Here is a 6,000-nt window from a genome sequence, read left to right as displayed (position 1 = left end):
TTTGGGGTTGCCAGGCAGAAATAAGAATTTACAATCCGCAAGAAAGAAAATTGGATGCAAGAACAATAAGTGGATATTTCATTGGTTGTCCAGAAAAGTCAAAGGGTTATATGTTTTATTGTCCTAATCATAGTATGAGAATTGTCGAAACTGGAAATGCAAGGTTCATTGAAAATGGTAAAATCAGTGGGAGTACAGTTCCACGAGAAGTGGAAATTAAAGAAGTTAGAGTACAAGTCCCTTTAGCTTTTGCCTCTAGTAGTAAGGTGATTACTACTTCAGTTATTGTTACAAACAATAATGAAGAAGTACAACACAATGATGAGCCCATGATACATAATGAACCCATTGTGAAAGAATCACAAGAAGTAGCATTAAGGAGGTCTCAAAGAGAAAGAAGACCAGTTATTTCGAATGACTATGTGGTATACTTATATGAAACAGAAACAAACTTAAGCATTAATGATAATGATCTAGTTTTGTTTTCACAAGCTATAAGTTGTGATAATTGTAAGAAGTGGTTAAATGCCATGAAAGAAGAGATAAATTCCATGGAACATAATGGTGTTTAGGATTTTGTAGAATTATCAAAAGATTGTAAGAGAGTTGGTTGTAAGTGGGTCTTCAAGACTAAACGTGACTCTCATGGCAACCTTGAACGTTACAAGGCTAGACTTGTTGCTAAGGAATTTACTCAGAAAAATGACATTGATTATAAAGAGACGTTTTACTTGTCTCACGAAAGGATTCTTTTAGGATTATCATGGCATTAGTAGCCCATTATGACTTGGAGCTACATCAAATAGATGTGAAAATCGTCTTTCTGAATGGAGATTTAGAGGAGAATATTTGTATGGACCAACCAATGGGGTTCTCAGTTAAAGGAAATGAACACATGGTGTGCATACTAAAGAAATCAATATACATTCTTAAAGCAAGCTTCCCACCAATGGTACTTGAGGTTTAATGATACCATTATTTCCTTTAGATTTAAGGAAAATACTATTTATCGGTGTATGTATCTGAAGGTCAGTGGGAGTAAGGTTATTTTCTAATTTTGTATATTGATGATATCTTGTTTGCAGCTAACGATCTTGGTCTTCTTCATGAGACTAAGAAATTTCTCTCTAGAAACTTTGAAGTGAAAGATATGGGTGAGGTAAGCTATGTGATAGGGATAAAAAATATTCCATAATAGATCACAATGATTGTTAGACTTATCTTAGAAAGTATATATATCGATAAAGTGCTAGAGAGATTCAAGATGGAAAGGTGTTTAACATCGCCTATTCTAATTTAGAAATGAGACAGAGTTAGTCTCGCACAATATCCTAGAAATGATATGGAACGAAAACAAATGAAAGTAATTTTGTATGCATCAATTGTTGTTGCATCTGAGAGCTGAATTTGTAGTATGTTTTGAGGCTACAATTCAGGCTAATTGGCTGCAGAACTTTATTTCAGGGCTTGAAATTGTCGACAGTATTGCTAGGCCGCTAAAAATGTATTATGATAACTCCGCAGCAATATTTTTGTAAGAACGACAAGTACTCTAAGGGTGCTAAGCATATGAAATTGAGATACTTTGTCGTGAAGGAAGAAGTTCAGAAACAAAGAGTGTCAATAGAACATATTAGCACAAACCTTATGATAGTTGACCCTTTGAATAAGGGATTATTGCCCAAGACATTATAGAACATGTTGAAAGTATGAGCATTATTGTTATTGATGATCATTAAGTGTAATTTACCTTATGTAATTTTGCTGACACTCTGAGCTCAATTATGATATGTTTCTGATTACTTGTTCTCTATGTTTGCATGCATGTTTGTGTTAGTGTAATGTTAACAGATTTTGTCTTGAATGAAGACATTATGTTGGACTAATTATGTACTCCTAACTAATGGTCATATTAAGGAGAAGACTAATTTGTAGTACATGGAAGGGACTATGTCGATTAGATAATGTACAACCGCCATGACTCGAATTGGTTCTTATTCTTAATCATGAAATTATGATGTACCCAATGTATAGAACAATTTAGTCAATTTTAATGCGCATTATGTTAGTTAATCTATTTATTTATTTAGTCCGTAATGTTTATTAATGTCACATGAGCCAAGTGGGAGAATGTAAGAATTAATGTCTCATGTGAGAGTCATGTGACTTATGTAGGGACTAATAAGTAAATAATTAACAATTAATGACTAAATTGTAATTGAACTTAATAGGAGAAGTTTCTAGAACTAACTACTACTTGGTGGGAGTAGTGGTTATAAAAGGAGCTTAATACCCACTAACGTAAAATAAGGGTACACATCATTATCTATTATTGTTTATTGATTGTTTGTGCGAACCATAGATTTCAAGATCCTGTTGTTTCCTATCATTAATAGTCTAAGAAACCCTTTAAGAATTTTCACAGACATGTCATATTTTCTTTTCGCTCACAAATGTTTAAGAATTATAATAGAAAAATATTGGCGGAAACAATTCTCCCGCTTAATTGGATTGGCCCACCAATTCTTCAAATAAATATATGGTTTGATTTTAGAGACACTGTAATGGTTACGCGACTTTGGGTGAGTTGTTTTTCTTTGTCTCAAATTCTTGCTTTGTTGGTCAATGCATTATCATCATCCTATTAATGTGTATTTTATTTACTAATGATGTGATATATTATGTAATAGAAAAACTAATCAAAAGAAATATTAATATAAGAGAACATGAGTATATTGCTTAAAAAAATGCTACAGTAATGAAGTATTTTTCCATTTTTATTTTTGTTCATATATAAAGTTGAAATTAGAGATGACAAAGGAACTTATACTTACTTCTTTGGCATGACTGAATGTTCAAAGCTTCATCAATGAGGCCACGACAGTGTTGGTTGTCGGAGATTTGTGTTTGGGGAGGTGGAAGACGATGACTGTTGCAAGGCACTATGAATTTATGAAAGTATGGGATAAAATGAAGGGGAAGGGACATGCATCACATGAAGCTAGATGATGAAGGAAAAGAACAATGAATGTTACTACCTACTATGCATCACAAGTAAGGAGGAGAAAGGAGGTCTGTTTGTAAAAAAAAAAAAAAGGGGAAGGGACGTGGGTGGTTACTACCTACTAGCTGCACAGTATAGAAGGTTAAAGACAATTTTTTGTGCTTTTCAGTTCTCACAGATGACACAAGGCTCTATGTGTGCACAATGAAAAAAGTTTGAAAAGATGACTCTACATTGTACGGTAAAATGTGAAAGTTGAAGATAGTTGTTTTCACATTTCATTCAAAATGTACTTGCTAATTGAAAGTTAAAAGTTAACTTATTAAATTAAAAATATTAGATAAAATTAGTTATTAAAATAGATGAAAAATATAAAATAATAAAAATATTTATTTTTATTCTTTTATGTTATATTTTCCATGTTAAGTACTTTATTATTAATCTTATAGTATTTTTTAAAATAATTTTAATTAAGATTAAAATAATATAAGAAAATACATTTAATAACAACAAAATATCCAAAACATAATATAAAAATATAGCATAAAAAAATATAGTAACAAAAAAATATTATAAATAATATAATGGTTAAAATAAATATTATAACATAAAAAAATACAAAATATAATAACAAAAAAAACCCTATCATCTATCATTATTAATGTCTTGATTTATAATGCTAAATTAATAAAATAAATAATTCAAACATTAAATTAAGAATACAATATAAAAACATCCAAAATATAATATAAAAATAAAATAAAATAGAGTAAACCTATGACCTATTATTCCATAATAAATTAGTAATATTGTTGCACACTTTTTTCATCTCACTAGATTTATCTTTCATATTTTCGTCATATAATTGCTAATGACACATGCAAGTTCTTCATGTGGTATGCAATTTAGATTTTACCTCTGTCATCACTCATTCATATTTGGGAATTTTACATCAAAATATTGTAAAAAGAACCGACCAAAATATTATATGTGAGTAAAAGAAAAAAGATCTTTATCAACAAAAAAAGGTTAGTTTCTCAAATAAGACGAGAGAGTAAGTACATTGGAAAAAAAAAGGAGACGACAAATATATAAATAAGTACAAAAATAATAAAATTCTGATTTATTTAAAAAAATAATAGAAAATTTGATAAATACATTGAGGATAAAAAAGAAAAAAATATATATAAACTATAAGCTAACATTTAAAAAATACTAAAAATTATTGAAAAACTATTAAAAAAAATTTATTTACTTATTAATCAAATGAATTTTTTAACTGATAAAAAAATAAAAAATTAACTGAAATGTTATAACCCTTGTACACTTTTCTTGTTTTGGTTGGATGAGGGGTCCAAAGATTGATTTTGTTCTACATCCACCTGTCTATCTTATTCGTATGTAACCATTTTTTTTTTCTCACTCGATATTTTTTCTTCTACTTTCACCTGTCTATTTTATTCGAATGTAACCGTTTGTTTGTTTGCTTTTTTTTTTTTTTTGTCTTTTCTCACACTTGACAGCCGAATCTGGCCGCCTGAAACACTATTTTTAGTTGGGTTTTGTGGTTCTCGATCGGATGACAAATTTTTGCTCACCCATAACGTACACCCACAAATAAAATTAGTTATAACTTAAATTTGGAAAACTTAACAAGCACATAAGAATATAATAATAATTTTTCGACCCCCTGTGACAAATCATGCAATTTTCAATAAAATACCTCAAGAATATGAATTACATGAATTTTACTATTATTGAGTTGTTTTCTCATAATTTTTCCGTGAGCTAATGCAATAATCATGCAAAGTAACTTTATAAATTTACATGAGATGTAGATTTATAGATGATATACCATGTTACATTGATTATCTTACACAAAAAATCATTGGAATATGAGTTAGAAATTACAATTTTGCTCCGAAAATCCCTTTCTATTGAACCTGTGGTAAAAAAAATATAAAGTTCCATTCTTAAAACAATTCATCGTTAGATAATAATGAGAGTTTAATTTGTTTTATGGATTATTCGAGTCTGTATAGATAAGGATAGAATAGTAAGAAAATCTGTAAATTTCTATGGGTCATGGAATCATACTAATAGCATTATGTTCAAAGAGTCACCAAAGAAATCATCATCTCTACACATCATTATCTCCCTTGTCACCTTCCCCTCGCCATGTTCCATCAACAACTGGCCGCGGGCAACTAGAAACAAGCACTTCAACAATGAATTCCTACTTACTCTGCCTACTCCCTTCAGTAGTGTCTTTCTCCGCATAATCTTCTCATTGTCCTTCATTCTAACAACAGTAATTCTTCTAATTACCCCCTCTTTTAAGCTAATTCTGGTCAAAATCACCCTCCTTCACAAATAGTGTGAATCTCATTGTTGTTTAAATATTAAAAACAAATCTCGATTCTCATGGCTTACTCAGCATTTGTAATAAAAAAATTTCTCATTAAAAATATTTTTGGGAAAATCCTTGGGCAATGTCTCTCTCGCCGTTAGTATCACATACACCATCATCCTTGTTGCCTTTTATTTTCTTCCATGCTTCCTCTCTTAATCTCATTTTGATTTTTGTTTCCTAGCAACAATTATATATGTAAACTAGGCTTATAAACCCACAAAAGTAAGCACATCGAGCAACACAATGAAGAAGAATGACAATGAATTGGGAATTGAGGACTGAGGTGGATGTATATTGGAGAATTTGTGAAAAAATGAAGAAATGATACGGAGAGATTGGAAATAGAGAGAACACTAGGTAACTTTGGTAAAATTCAGATACGAATGCTAAGTGTGATGGATTCCTACACGAAAGAGATGTGAGGATCAAAGAAAGAAAAAAAAAAGATAAATCAAGAAGAGTGAGTGGAGAACAATTAGCTTGGTCTAAGTTATTCTGCATAAGTCAGTGATTTTTGCACTATATACTGTTATTCTTTGTAGGAAGAGGTTGAGGTTGTGTTTGAGATGGTGTGAAATGTCAT

This window comes from Glycine soja, chromosome 11 (genome assembly GCF_004193775.1).
Source record: "Glycine soja cultivar W05 chromosome 11, ASM419377v2, whole genome shotgun sequence".
Classification (NCBI taxonomy): Eukaryota; Viridiplantae; Streptophyta; class Magnoliopsida; order Fabales; family Fabaceae; genus Glycine; species Glycine soja.
This window is presented reverse-complemented; position numbering follows the sequence as displayed.